The sequence below is a fragment of the Schistocerca cancellata genome, chromosome 2 (assembly GCF_023864275.1).
Source record: "Schistocerca cancellata isolate TAMUIC-IGC-003103 chromosome 2, iqSchCanc2.1, whole genome shotgun sequence".
In the NCBI taxonomy this organism is placed as follows: domain Eukaryota; kingdom Metazoa; phylum Arthropoda; class Insecta; order Orthoptera; family Acrididae; genus Schistocerca; species Schistocerca cancellata.
Genome location: NC_064627.1, coordinates 546,534,430 through 546,551,290, shown reverse-complemented (window position 1 = coordinate 546,551,290; position 16,861 = coordinate 546,534,430).

Here is a 16,861-nt window from a genome sequence, read left to right as displayed (position 1 = left end):
CTGGATGGATGCATATACCGCTGTTTCATGCATATACGAAAGATCGCTTTCTGCTTGCTTGTTTATAGACTAGGAAACATTGACTATTATTTGAACAATTTATCTTTTTCATGTTCAAACACCACCATATGATTTCTGGTAGTAATTTCGTGGTCGTAATGATTCTCTCGACTTATCTAACATGGTAGGTAATAGTACAGTTTTAAAAAACTGTCCATGAGTAACGGTGAGCGACAAACTGTACACAACCATATAGACAATTATTGTAGAGATTGAAAAATATGAAAAGTAAACCTTTAAAATGATAAAAAATAGATACTTCAAGGATGTATTTAAGGTGAATAGGAAAGAAACATTTTTTAAAAATTGTACCACATTTCTTTTAAAACTATTTACTCGCTCTTGGAAATTACTGGTATTAGTGACGAATCATTCCCATTCTTTATAGATCGTTCCTTTCGTCCAGTAGCGATGGGTTGTTTCTATTGCACTCAATAAACTGCGGCATCATATCTTGGTTCATTGCACAAAGCGAGACATGTAAACCAAATAGTCGATCACAATTCGAAGAGCAGTAGGGACAATGAAAACAAACAGAATACACGCATAGCTGAGTCCTGAACGGTGAACACCTAGCACAATACTGAAATATTTTGGCAAGCATTACTGCTGCTCGGGGTATTGACATACGGCAATACTCGCCGTCAGAAAATCATTATATTGACGTACTGACAACGTAGCGACGGTGTGAACGCCACGTTTCATTCAAAATGTGGTAGATGTTACTGAGAACGGAGCTGTTGAATGGCGGAAAAATGAGGGTTCAGGTAAATCCTTCTGTGAACCTGGTATGTTCACATATCTCCGGGGTCTGTATGTCTCCATGTCTACATATCACTGGATGCGTCAACCTATCCCTCTAACACAGTAATGAATTAGGGACTGACAAGGAATGCACGTCCCTTCGTAATCCAGCACAAAGCCTGAAAGCCGGCCACTGTGACCGAGCGGTTCTAGGCGCTTCAGTCCGGAACGGCGCTGCTGCTACGATCGCAGGTTCGAATCCTGCCTCGGGCATGGATGTGTGTGATGTCCTTAGGTTAGTTAGGTTTCAAATGGTTCAAATGGCTCTGAGCGCTATGGGACTTAACATCTGAGGTCCTCAGTCCCCTAGACTTAGACCTACTTAAACCTAACTAACCTAAGGACATCATACACATCCATGCCCGAGGCAGGATTGGAACCTGCGACCGTAGCAGAAGCGAGGTTCCGGACTGAAGCACCTAGAACCGCTCGGCCATAACGGCCGGCTTAGTTAGATTTAAGTAGTTCTAAGTTTAGGGGACTGATGACCTCAGATGGTAAGTCCCATAGTGCTTGGAGCCATTTTTTTTTTGAAAGCCTGAAACCGACAACAAGTACTAAAACTACTAACAGGCCACACCTGGGGTCTACACTCCTCTAGCGTTATCTTCACCTATGAATTGCTCATCCATTCTATCAAAACTTAAGCCATTGTTGCCTGGATCTCCACCTCCTCTAAGCTCTTACAAATCCCTTGAAATCCCGGAAAGACACTCACTACGCCTCGCCACCCATATCTGTCTACCTTTCCCGACTCGCATCCTATGAAACCTCATCCACTTTCCCACGACTTCTTCTCTTTCTGGAGTATCTTTGGTCTTCACACATTAATCGCCGAACCCAATGACAGCACCCAATGTGCCAAGCACTAATCACCAATCCAGGCCTAGAGCTCCTTCAGTCCCAGTACATTGATCATATAACCCAAACCCAGCCCTTAATATTGCAAGCAATAATCATCAGTCCAGGTCTAGACCACCTTTTGTCTGAATACATTAATCGCAGAAGACAGACCTACCCAATAAACACCAGTCTAGGTACACAGCATAGCTACTATATCCGTAGCCCAACTTCCAAGCACAATCTTGTCTTATCCATTCTCTCATCCGGAATTTCAACCAACTCCCACTTCTTAACGATGGAATGCGTTTTGAGATTAATTAGATACGCCCTTCTTCCCAACTCTAGTTACAAAGCTCAATTTTGTACCATTCTTCCACTTTCCTCTGTTCCCCTTCCTCCACCACACTGAGTTTTAGTCGCCACCTGCAATTCCACAGAGTCTCATAGTCACACTCAGCATTCCACTGCCATCATGTTCATGATCATATTCCATCACCACCAGCATCACCATGACACCACAGCCCCACTTAATCATCAGTGATAATGCACTGATACGCCAGAACATTATGACCACCTACCTAATAGCCAGTAAGTCCAACTTTGGCACGCACGGATAACAGCGGCGATGCGTCGTGGCATGGAAGCAATGAGGCCTCGGTAGGTCGCTGGAGGTAGTTGTCACCATATCTGCACACACGTCATTTAATTCCCGTAAATTCCATGGAGGGGTGCGACGAGCTCTGACGCCACGTTCAATCACATCCCAGATGTGTTCGATCGAGTTCAGATGTGGCGAGTTGGGGGGTCAACACATCAACTGGAATTCTTCACGTGTTCCACGAATCATTCCATCGAACTTCTGGTCTTTTGGCATGGCGCATTATCATGTTGCAAAATGCCACTGCCGTCATGAAGGGACGTACTTGTTCAGCAGCCAGTGCACGATACTCCTTGACCGTAAAGGTGCCTTGCACAAGCTCCATGGATGCCAACGTGATTGTTCCCCAGAGCATAATGGAGCCGCCGCCAGTTTGTTTTCGTCCCGCAGTATAGGATCAAGGACTACTTCTCCTGGAAGACGACGGATTCCCGCCCTCCCACCAGCACAATGAAGACGGTATGAGGATTCATCAGACCATGCAACGCTCTGCCACTGCGACAACGTCCAGTGCCAATGGCCATGTACCCATTTCATTCGTAGTTGCCGAATTTGTGGTGTTAACATTGGCACATGCATGGGCCGTCGGCTGTGGAAGTCCTTCGTTAGGAGTGTTCGGTACACTGTGTGTTCAGACACACTTGTACTCTGCCCAACATTAAAGTCTGATGGTAGTTCCGGCATACGCGTAGTTCGCCACCTGTCTTGTTTTACCGGTCTGTCCAGTATATGACGTCTGACATATGTAATCAGGGGTAGTCGCCCAACCTCATGACGTCTGGACGTCGTTTCAGCTTGCTCTCGCCACTTGTTGAAGACACTCACCACAGAACTCCTCCAACACGCGACAAGTCGTGCAGTTCCCGAAATGTTCGTGCGTCCCCCAGGCCATCACAATCTGCCCTCGGTCAGCCTCAGCTAGGTCGCGCCGCCTTCCCATTCTGCACACTGACAGCACGCTCGCTGACACTACATCACCGTGAGTGTGTCTGACTGGCAGCCATTCCTCGCCAGGTTACGCTGCTACCGCCTGGACGTTTCATATCGATAGTAGGTCAGTGGTCATAATGTTCTGGCTGACCAGTGTATTTTAACTGTAATTAAAAAGCACCAGAAATGTTTTAAATTATTAATATCGTTCATCAACGTGTTTTTAAAAACATCATTTACTTTTACGTATTTTTATGTATGTTAAAGCACCTTTTAAATATGAAAATTGGTAGTATCTGCTGGCACCCCACCCTTTCGTGGGGAACTGAAATAACAGTGTAGCAGAAGAAACAAACAGGCGATGCTGGAGGTAGTCATCGACATCTGGAGATTTTATCCCAATTTGAAACTGCGAATTTAAGGTGGTTGATTTAGGGGAGGGGACCAAACAGCGAAGTCATCGCTCCCAACGGATTAGGGAAGGCTTGGAGAGGAAGTCGGCCGTCCCCTTTTAAAGGAACCATCGCAGCATTTGCCTGAAGCGATTTAGGTAAATCACGGAAAATTTTAATCAGGATGACTGGACGCGGGTCTTAACCGTCGTCCTGCCGAACGGGTGTTCAGTGTGCTAACCACTACACCATCTCGCTCGGTACTGAGAGTTTACCGAGAACTTTTTTCATCCGAGACTTCGTCACGTCCGGCCATCCTGATTTAGGTTTTCCGTGATTTTCCTAAATCGCTCCCGGCAAATGCCGGGATGGTTCCTTTGAAAGGGCACGGCCGACTTCCTTCCCCATCCTTCCCTACTCCGATGAGACCGATGACCTCGCTGTCTAGTCTCCTCCGCCAACAACCCAACCCAACCCAACCCAACTTCGTCACGGAAGACTTAGTAGCTAAGAGAAGATGCAAAAAGTAAGGTGATTAATTGCAAATACACGTTTTCCTTTTGTTATTAAGTATTTAAATGCAGACGTGTCAGTGGCAGATTTAATTGCTCTGTATATTGAAATAATATGAAAAGGGAGCTCGGGTCATTACCCCTACTCGTCTGACCAAAGGGCGCAGATTGATGTTTAAAAAGGAGCTGCGATCCTGTATTGTATGTATGTATGTATCGAAATGGGGACCTACAAACGACGGAGAGGCTTCGTCCCCGCCGTAGCCCTCAGTGATACACTACCCCACAACAGGCTATAGCAGTCCACTCGCCCCACCGCTGCCCCACAGTGAATCCAGGGTTACTGTGCGGTTCGGCCCCCAGCAGACTCCCTGGGAACGTCTCATTCCAGACGACTGTAACCCCAATGTTTGCATGGTAGAGTAATTATGATGTACGCATACGTGGAGACAGTGTTGCGCAGCAATCGCCGACATAGTGTAACTGAGGCGGAATAAGGGGAACCAGTCCACATTCGCCGAGGCAGATGGAAATCCGCCTTAAAAATCATCCGCAGGATGGTTCACAAACCGGCCTCGTCACTAATCCGCCGGTACGCCTTCCCGCTCGGGAAGCAACGCGTCAGACCGCGCGGCTAGCCGGAAGGGCCTCCGCAATTATACTCAGTACTTCCTCATTAGTTACACGATGTACCCAACTAATCTCCAACACTGTCCTGTGGCACCGCATTTCAAAACTTTCTATTCTCTCCTTTCTGAACTGTTTATGGTCCACATTTCATTTCCATACAAGGCTGCACTCCAGGCAAATACTTTCAGAATAGACTTCTTAACACTTAAATTTATATTCGATTTTAAAAAATTTCTCTTCTTCAGAAGCACTTTTCTGCCATTGCCAGTCTGCATTTCGTACATTCTTTGCTTCGGCATCGTGAGTTACTTTACTACCCAAATAGTAAACCTCAACTGCCAATTTTAATGTCTCATTTCCTAAGCTAATTCTCTTAGCATCGCGCGATTTAACTCGACTATTTTCCTTTATCGCTGTTTTGCTTTCGTTGATGTTCGTCTTACATCCTCTTTTCAGGACACTGCTCTTCCCAGATCTTCGCAGTCTCTGACAGAATTACAATGTCATCGGCAAACTTCAAAGTTTTTGTTTCTTCTTCTTGAATGTTTATTTCCCTCTCCAAGTTTTTCTTTTCTTTCCTTTACTGATTGCTCGATGTACAGACGTAAAAATATCGGGGATGGGCTACAACCCTGTCGAGCTTCCTTCTCAGCCACTGCTTCCATAACATAACCTTTTGCTTCCCGTATTTTACAACTGCTACCTTCAGAACTTTGCAAACAAATACAAAGAGTTCTCTTTCTTTTTCTTCTAGTTTGGCTTGCTCTCAGTTCTTCACAATAGACGTTGCTGAATAAGGTTACCTGTTCTAGTTTCATACCTCAATAGATTGTAACACAAGGTACGAGGGTCATTTAATAAATGACGTACGTATTGGTTACCCTGAAGAACAGGATCAATATCAAGGCCTCAGGACGAATCTAGTATTTCGTTTCATCCATGGCGTCCTCTGTTTTAAAAAATTGTGGAATTGTAGTGGATCCTGGATGGATCTGGGATGCAGAAACTACTCAAGATCAGAAGTGTATTAATCGAAAGTTCACCTGAAAAAGAAAATCGACAGAAATAACAATGATTTAAATGGGGCTTACAGTGAGACAGCTATTGACCTTAACACAGCTTCTTCAGCTGGTTGTAGCGACAAGAGGGACTGCACGTTAGTCAGCGCATGTTTTCGTCTCAAGTGTAGGAAATACCCTGAGGTGACAAAAGGCATGGAATACATTCTAAAACCGTGGCGGACCTCGTTTTAGTGCAGGAACTCGACGTGGCATGGACTCGACAAGTCGTTGGAAGTAACCTGCAGAAACATTGAGTCATGCTATCTCTTTAGATCTCCATAATTGCGAAAGTGATGTCTACATAGGATGTTGTGCACGGACAGACCTCTCGATTATGTCCCATAAATGTTCGATGGAATTCATATCGGGTGATGTGAGTGGCCAAATCATTCTCCCGAATTGTCCAGAATAGCAACAATAGTGAACAACTGTGGCCTGATGTCATGACATCATTGTTTGGGAGCATGAAGTCCATGAGTGACTGAAAATGGTCTCAAAATAGCCGAACCTAACCATTTTCAGTCAATGATCTGTTCAGCTGGACCAGAGGAACCAGTTCACTCCCTATAATCACAGATCACAGCATTATGGAGCCATCACCAGTTTGCACAAAGCGTTGTTGACAACTTGGGTCCATGGCTTCGTGGGGTCTGCGCCGCACTCGAGCCCTGCCATCAGCTCTTACCAACTCAGATCGGGACTCATCTGACCAGGCCACTGCTTTGCAGTCCAGCCGATATGGTTACGAGCCGAAAAGAGGCGCTGCAGGCGGCGTCGTGCTATTAGCAAAGGCCATCTGCTGCTGTCTGCTACCACAGTCCATTAACGCCAGATTTCGCCGCAGTGACCTAACGGATACGTTCATAATATGTCCCACATTGATTTCTGCTGCTATTTCACGCAGTTTTGCGTGTCTGTTAGCACCGACAACTCTATCAAAATGGTGCTGCTCCCGCTCGTCCGTGGTAGAGGTAATGCCTGAAATGTGGTATTCTCGAAACGTTATTGACACTGTGGATCTCGAAATATTGAATTCCCTAACGATTTCCGAAATGTCGTGTCCCTTGCGACTGGCTTGACCTAACATTCCGCGTTAAAAGTCTGTTAATTTCCGTTGTGCAGCCATAATCACGTCGGAAATCTTTTCACGTGAATCACCCGAGTACAAAAGTCAGCTCTACCAATTCATTGCCGTTTTGTATCGTGTGTGCGTGATAACACCGCCATCTGTACATGTGCATATCGCTACCCCATGACTTTGGGCACCTCACTATAAGTAACACAAAGGAGGCTATTGACAGCACCTGGGAAAGATAGACCTACAGAACATGGAGCTTTGTAGATATCAGCAAACTAAACATTTCTTGCAGTTACGCAGGAATGCTTGTAGTGAGGAAGTTTGTTGGGGGGCGTGTGTCCTTTATGTGAGAAGAAACAGTGTTGCAGTACAGCAGTACAAGTTGACGATTACTGAGCAGTAGCTAAAACCGTTGGACACTGTAAGCATCGCAAAAGCCAATATTTGCGTCATTCTTACAATGAATTGTCACTGCTGGTAAAAAAATGGGTTAGAGACTTTCATCTGGTGTTAAAATTACTGTACAATGATCAGTGGAAAAATTTGTTTGTCGTTACCTAAGAGTCGTCTGGACTGACTTTGGAACAAGTGTCATGACAGCTTAATAACGTGACTAAATGCTTAAGCGGTTAGAAAATGCACAAAACACCACTTCAGACATTGTAGCCTGGGCCGCTCTTTCTCCGTGAGAACGCACGCTTCAGATCGCAGATGTCGTAACAGTAAAACTGTACTGATGCGCGTGGGAAGTATTACCTCGCACACCCTACAGTTTTGGTGTGACCTCATCGGACTTGAACTTAGTGACAAAGATGAAGTAATTTAGGCGGCTAATGCGAACAAACGAACAGACATGGAGCAGTTAACTTTCCCAAACATTAAATCTTAGTACTAGAAATCTAGGAGACTGCACTTAATTATTATAATGAGATAAATAAGAACAGATATTATGTAAACAAATAATTACGTGTATTATCTATGAAATGAGTGTAATGTGAGCTGAAAGATTAACGAAAAAGGGCCTGGTCTGAAGCACTTCTGAAACGCAGTGACGCTCAAATAATGTTTACTGCATGAGGGCTGGCTATAACAAAAGTGGGTAGTAACACGATCATCCGAGCAAAGCTAACTTTTTACCGAAACGTAAATAACACGGGATAGAACATGAACTATTCGTGGGAGTAAACAAATGATATCAATCTAGTGAGAGATTACATGACTTCTTGTGACACGTTTGGAGAAAACTTTCAAGAATAAACGTATTGAAAATGGATCCTTCTGTCAAACTAACATGCAGTGGCTCTTCACACTTCAACTCTGCCGCTGCAGCCGTTCTGACTGCAGGGACGCGAAAAAACCTCTCTTTTACGGAAACTCTAAAGCCTCTCCGTTCTTGCGTCATTATCATCATGTTCATGATGAAGTCTCATTGTTCTTCGAATTTGTGTATGAAGGATAGCAAAGTTACAGTTGTGTCTCCTATTGGGAATCTGATGCCGTAGGTGCGACGAACGTCTCCTTAATTACCTCTAGCTTCACAGTAACACAAAATCTTGCTAGTGAACACTTTGTCCTTGTTGCTGGATCTAGAACCTCACATGGAGACGAGAACTGATAAGGTTTACTGAAGACTTATGAGCGTATCTACATTACGGATACTCTACAAAACACACTTAGGTGCCTGGCAGAAGGTTCATCGAACCACCTTCACAATAATTCTCTATTATTCCAAACAGTCTAGAAAAGCGTGCGAAAAAAATGAACGTCTATATTTTTCCGGGCCAGCTCTGACTTTCCTTATTTTCCTGTTACGATCGGTTCTCCCTATGTAGGTCAGCGTCAACAAAATATTTTCGCATTCAGATCAGAAAGTTGATGATGGAAATTTCGTGAAAAGAACCCGGCGCAACGAGAAACGCCTTTGTTTTAATGATGTCCACTCCAAATCCTGTATCATGTCCGTGGCACTCTCTCCCCTATTTTTCTATAATACAAAAGGTGCTGCTCTTCTTCGATATTTCTCGATGTACTCTATAAAACATGTCTGGTAAGGATCATACACTGCACAGCAGTACTCCAAAGGACGACGGACAAACGTAGTGTAGGCAGTCTCTATAGCAGATCTAAGTGTTCTGCCCACAAAACGCAGTCTTTGGTCCGTCTTCTAAACAACATTTTCTGTACATTTTTCCAATTTAAGTTATTTTTAATTGGAATTCCTAGGTATTTAGACGAATTTACGCCTTTAGATTTGATTGATTTATTATGTAATCGAAGTTTAACGGATTCCTTTTAGCACTCATATGGATGACCTCTCACTTTTCATTACTTAGGGTCAATCGCCAATTTTCGCACCTTACAGATATCTTTCGTAAATCTGTTTTGCAAATTGTTTTGATTTTCACATTGCGAGACGATACACGACAGCATCATCTGCAAACAACATCAGACGGCTGCTTAGATTGTCTGCTAAATCGTTTATTCATATAAGGAACAGCAGAGGGCCTATAACCAACCTAGGAAACACCAGAAATCACTTCTGTTTTACTCGATTACTTTCCATCAGTTAGTGCGAACTGTGACGCCTCTGACAGGAAATCATGAATCCAGTCGCATAAATGAGACGATATTCCATACGCACGCAATTTGATTACAAGCCGCTTGTGAGGGACAGTGTCAAAAGCCTTCTGGAAATCTAGAAATCAATATATATGTTATAAAATTAAGTGTACAGTGTGCGTGACGCTAAAACTCAGAAACTAGTCGCGGTACGATCAAGAGAGTTATATGGTGTAGTTGCCCTCTATCCCCCATCCATGAAGAAGGTTCCCATTTTTGAAGCGCGTGCTTTTGAAGATAGAGCTGGGAAAATTCGCCCTCTACAAATTTCTAGAATATTCAAGAATCTTCGGGAACATCCCGGAACATTCCAGATCATTGTGGAACGTTCCAGAACATTCTCGAATAATGGGAAATGTTCTGCGACATTGTGGGCCTGGAATTCGCTAGTGGTGGGGCTACCCATCGTGGGTTCGAAAGTTTCTTATCTGTGACAAAGCGAGGAACCGAAAAAGCAGAGCAGTGAGCGAATAAAGACAAGCATTAAAGTATATAAAGTGTACTTACTGCGTTTGTTAATAAAAAGTTGATTTGATTTATATTTTAGACATTGCCCAAACATAAAAGAGGAGGAGATTTTGCCAGTTCTGAAGCAAAATGGCGAAAAAAAAAGAACAGCGAAAAGCGAAACAGACGAAGAGCGTGAAGCACGTTCAACTTCCCAACGAACAAGAATGAGCACCGTGATATGCAGAGAAACCGAAGAACAACGAAATGAACGAACTGAAGAATCAAGAATTGCGACACAATCTTATCATAACCGTCTGCGATCTCAAGCCAGTCATGAAATTACCACACTACGAGAAACGCGGACGAGGACAAGTAAACATACACAACCTAACAAATGAAGCATTCCACTACGACCCTAACGAAAGAATATAACAAACACAAACACGTCGTAATTGGAAACTGCAATTCCGCAACGCGAAAAAATTCAGTAGAGAAACACCAGGCTTATGTTGCATGATTGGGAAAATCCGATAACCATCACTGGAAGTACCTCCGCAGGAAATTTTACATTACATGATCGGGGAACTCCAGAATCAAAACACTTTCTTCGAAATACAAAGGCGTACAACGCCTACTTGCAAATGATTTATTTTGCTCTCACTTCGATCAACACTAACAAAGATGAAATCGATTATGTTTTTTTCCACCGAAGGACAAATCTATTACAACGTGGGAGCATTACTACCACTACTTAACGAATACTATACATTTCTGCAAGGATATTCATCGGAAGTGAAGAAACTGAAACCGATCAACGATGCTCAAATATCAGTGTATTGAGACGAGAAGTAGTTCAAAATGCATAGAGGGTCTTACACGAATACAATCAAATGATTCGCATATTCAAAACAGCACTAGTCTGAACGATTTCTGATGACTATAAAGCTATTAATTCGAGTCGACAAAAGACCACATGGAGAACACAAACGTCGGTTTAACGTACGTCAGATAGAGGAAGTCGCCATCGTAATTATGGGAAACAGGAACACAAGCCGCAACATAATTGTAGAACGACGAAGAAAAGTAGTATAACGCATTGCAGACATGCACCGTTCATATGATTTCCTCCAATATCCGATAATTTTTATGCACGGCGAGGACGGATATCATTTTAATGTGAAACAAATCCAACCTGAAACAGGCGTAGAAACAAACAAAAAAGTCACTTCCAAGGAGTTCCATGCTTACCGCTTAATGATCAGAGACAGTGAAACATACAATCACATTCTCAACACTCACCGTTTATTCCAACAATTCCTGGTAGAAATGTATGCAAAAACAGAAGCGGAATGGATGCTTTACGTAAGACTGAATCAGAAGAAACTACGCACAGAAGAATACATCCACTTCCGAGACGCAATCATAAATGACGGAAACATTAACGACATTGTAACAATGGTAATCTTACCCTCGTCATACATAAGAAGTCCGAGATACATGCACGAATACACCAAGATTTATCCCACGGATGTCGACAGAATCATGCAAGCTGCGTTTCCCAATCCACAAGAAAATTCGGATCTGTACGACATAGTAGTGTAAAACATGATAAGCGGACCATGCGGGCCGTTAAACCCCAGTTCACCATGTATGAGTAATGGAAAATGTACAAAAAGATACCCAAAATCATACTTGGACGACACACGAATCGGAGTTGATAGCTATCCCAAATACAGAAGAAGTTCACCCAAAAACAAGGCTTCACAGCAAAAGTACGAATACAAGGCAGATAATCAGTGGATAGTACCATATAACACTTTCCAAAATATTTAAAACACACGTAAACGTAGAATACTGCAGTTCAATAAAATCCATCACACATGTTTGCAAGTATGTGAACAAAGGCAGTATTTCAAAGAGCCAAAGATAGTGAGAACCGAAACAGAAACGGTGTGATCCTCATGTACAAACTGGGAAGTTATATCAACAGTAACGAAGCAGCGTGGCGGATTTTCGGTTTTCCCATACACGATCGCGGAATAACTGTTCAACATCTAGCAGTACATTTTGAGAATGGACAGAGAGTTTACTTCACAAAAGACACCGCCCGAAAAGTTCCAATCGAACCACCTCAGAACACAACATTAACAGTTTTTTACCAGCTGGGCCAAAAGGATCCATTCGCGAAAACATTACTATATGTCGATGTCCCTACCTATTATACGTGGAACACAACAAGAAACATCTTTCAACGACGAAAACAAGGAATTCCTATGGAAGATCATCCAGGAATTATGAAAACTGGCGCACTGGGCCGATTATCCACCGTATATCCGAACAACGCCGAATATTTCTGTCTTCGAACGTTGCTTCACGAAATACGGGGATCGACAAGTTTCACAGATCTCAAGACTGTTGACGGTTATCTACACCAGACGTAGAGAGAAGTATGCCAGCGCTTAGGACTACTAGAAAACGACAAACACTGGGAATTAACACTACAAGAAGTCTCACTCACAGTCTCAGCTGAACAAACGAGAGACTTACTCGCCATGATTCTAATAACATGTAATCCATAGAATCCATAACTGATATGGAACTCCTTCAAAGAGCGCGTGAGTGATGACATACTGTACCAAATCCGACAAACTCATCCTGAACTGACATCGAATTCAACGACGACATCTTCAATGAAACACTCATTCGCCTAGAAGATAAATGTTTAGACATAAACGACCAATCTTTGTACAACTAGGGGTGCTATTACTGTGCTAAGCTTCGAAATTATGAAGAAAAAAGCGACAACATCTACGAACTACTTCAATACATTGCTCGCAACAAACCACTCCTCAACGACAATCAAAAGGAAATTTACAGTGTTATCAAGGACCGGATCGACAACAACATTCGCGAAATTATTCACTTGGAGCACCAGGCAGCACCGGGAAAACGTTTCTAAAAAATCTGTTGCTGGTGGAAATACTTGCTGAAAAACGCATGGCACTTGCGTTGGCATCATCCAGCATTGCAGCCACACTTATGGAAGGAGGACGAACTGCCCATTCCGCCCTACAACTACCGTCGAATATAGCAGAGGAAGAATTTCCGGTACGTAAAATCTCAAGAGCATCTGGATGGGGTGAACTTCTAAAGCAAGCTAAAATTATCTTCTGGAACGCATGCACAATGGCACATAAAGAATCACTCGAAGCCAAGGACGTAACATTACAAGACTTGCAAGGAAACTCTAAAGTGGTGGGAGGAGCTCTATTCGTACTGTCAGAAGACTTTCCACGAAAACTTTCTGTTATCCCCAAGTCAACACCAGTAGACGAGATCAATGCATGATTTAAAAAAATCACATCTCTGGCCACACATACAAATACTGCCAATAACAAAAAATATGAGAGTTCAGCTATTGAAAGACGAAACAAGAGCACACTTCGCTCAAACAGCTTTTACGAACAAGCGAAAGCACATCACCTACTGACTAGACGACCGGCCTCATTAAACTCAACAGCGATTTCTGCAACGAAGCGACCGCTGAAAACGAACTCAGCGACCAAATGAGTCCAAACACTGTTCACAGCTACACCAATCCGGACTTGCTATTTGAAAGGACAATTTTGCCAATTAAAAATTATATTGTCAACGTTATCAACTTTAATATTCAAAAGAAAATACTCGGTGAAGACAGAATACAGCAATCGATCGACACGATGGTAAACGTTGAAGGTGGTGTGAACTTTCCTACAGAATTTCTGAACTCTTTGCAAGTACCAGGAATGCCATTACGCTGCTTTCGACTTAAAATTGGATCTCCGTTCATACTACCCAAAAATCTCAACTCACCAAAACTATGTAATGGAATAAAGATGATCGAATAACGTCATCGAAGCCGAACTTTTCACTGGACGGTACAAGGGTCACACACTATTCATTCTCAGAATGCCACTTATCTCTAATGGACTGTCATTCCTATTTAAAAGACCGCAATTTCCAATCAAATTAGACTACAGTTTTATAATTAACAAAGCGCAAGGGTGATCTTTAAAATATTGCCGCATCAGCCTCAAAGACTCCTGCTTCTCTGCCGGTCAACTATACATACCTCGCTCTCGAGTAGGTAATTCGAAAAATTTGTTAGTATATACCCCGGATAAGAAAATGAAATATGTTGTTTGTTTATAAACAAGTATTGTAAATAGTTATAATATGTTTTCCATAATTTTTTACCTCTTATAATTTAAAGTGTATCCTTTTATTCCAACTACCACACAATCTCTTATTAACTCCCTGACACAAGCTGGGTACCCCAGCTAGCACGGAATAAATTTGAAATCCCATGACGATAGCACTCACCGCTTTTGCCTGTGTGTCAATAGACCATTCTCTTCCCATAAACAAACTTCGATTTTTCCACCATTTATAAGTACCGTATATCCTTAAGCCTCTTTCACTACTCCGAGGATCATACAGGGTGACACACGGGAGACAGACGGTTTTGAACTGCGTAATACTGAGGGAGCGGTGGTGGGAGGTGGTCGTGGTGGGGATAGTTCTGATCCACACAAGACGCCATTTCATTTACTCAGTCACTAAGGAGCAGTGGGACATGCAACATTGAGTGTTTGTCTATGACAGTTTCGTAAAAAGTGGTGAGCGCAGCGATTGTTTCGTGCGCGGTTAATGTCGGTCGACAATGTCGGTCGATATGTAGCTGTTCCGAGCCGTAACACAATCCTCAGATGGGTGGAAAACTTCAGATCAACTGGAAACATACTGGATAAGAAGCATCCTGGCCCAAGACACAGAGTAACGACACCAGAAAATGTTGAGAGCGCAAGGCAAGCGGCAGTCAGAAGCACAGGACAGTCAGCTGGACGTCATACTAGTATGTTACGAATCAATCGTGAATCGGTTAGACGAATTTTGCATAAAGAATTAAAATTCCGTCCCAACAAAATGCTCATTGTCCTACAACTTAAGGAAACTGACTTTGCTGTACGAGAACACTTTGTTTACAGAATGCAAGTGATTTTGGGATCGAATGAAAATGAAATTTTATTGATGAGCGATGGAGCTCATTTTCATTTAAACGGGACTGTGAATAACCTACGTTACTGGGCTCCAGAGCAACAACACCTTATCCAACAGCGTCCTCTACACTCAGAAAAAGTAACAGTCTGGTGTGCTCCTGGCTCTGTTGGCATTATTGGACCTTATTTTTTTGAAGAGCACGGGGCCACAGTTACTGTTAATTCGGTTCGTTACATTCGTATGCTTGAAACATTCTTGAAACCAGAACTAAGAAGACGACGAATCCCTTTATAACGTGTTTGGTTCCAGCAGGATGGGGCAACATCGCACACCGCAAACACTTCAATGACAGTTCTTAGGCGCATGTTTCCTGGCCGGATTATCTCACGTTTTGACAATGTTCCTTGGCCTCTCACGTCTCCCGACTTGTCAGTATGTGACTTTTTTCTGTGGGGGTACCTTAAGAACTGTGTCTATAACCAAAAACCATGAAATTTGGACGAGTTGAAGAATGCAATCATTCAAGAAATTGCTGTCAGCCCTGCAGAGATTTCAGTCTGTATGATGGAGGATTTTGACAAGAGACTTAAGTCCTGCATCCGAAATGATGGACATCACCTTGACAACATTATTTTTCGCAAATAACTTTGTTAACTAAAATGGCAAATAATGAGCTTTGATTTTGTGTAAATAAACATACATTAATTTTAAAGTTGGCTAAGTATTATTTCATTAAAAACTGTCCGTCTCCCGTGTGTCACCCTGTACTTCTGAGTTGCTCATGTTGGCAGCTGTTCTTGATTCGAATTCTGGAATATTTGCTTCTTCTTCTTTAGTGAAGGAATTTCGGAAGGTTCTGTTTAGTAACTTTGCTTTAGCAGCACTGTCATAGATAGTATTTCCACTGCTATCGCACAGAGAACGTATTGATTATGTCTTACCGCTAGCATATTTTTGGGTTTTCTGCCAGGTTTCGAGACAAATTTTCATTGCGAAAACTGTTGTAAGCATCTCGTGTTGATTCCCGCGTTAAATTTCCAGCTTCTGTAACAGATTGCCAATCTTGAATATTTTGCGTTTTTTTTTTTAAGATTTGGCATGCTCCTTTTGTTGTTTCTGCAGTGTACTGACCTGTTTTGTCATTTTATTTAGTATAAACCTCTCAATTACTCTCGATAATATTTCTTTGAAGTCAAGCCACTTCTGGTCTACACTTATATTGTTAATTTGGAAGGAGAGGAGACTGCCACTATGGAATGCGTCGAGCGAATTTTTGAAATAGTATATTTTTCATTTATTTTTGGGGAGTTTGGGAGTTACGGTATTCATTCTCGCTACGATAACCATGTGTTCACTAACCCTGTATCCGTTTCTATGCCCACTATTAGTTCAGGATTATTTGTTGCTAAGAGGTCAAGTGTGTTTTCACAATTGTTTTCTATTCGAGTGGGCTCATGAACTAATTCTCGAAATAATTTTGAGAGAGTATGCTTAGCAAACTTTCGGGTGGTGCTTTAAGCGTGCCTCCGGCTTTAAACATGTACTTCCGCCAACACATCGAGGGTAAATTGAAGTCACTACCAACTATAATTGTATGAGTTGAGTACATAGTTGAAATTAAACTCAAGTTTTCTTTGAACCTTTCAACATTTGTATCATTGGAGTTGGGATATCGGTAAAAGGATCCAATGATTGTTTTATTCCGGTTGCCAAGGATGATCTCTATTCACACTACCTCACAGAAACTGTCTACTTCAATTTCGCTACAAGATAAAATACCTCTA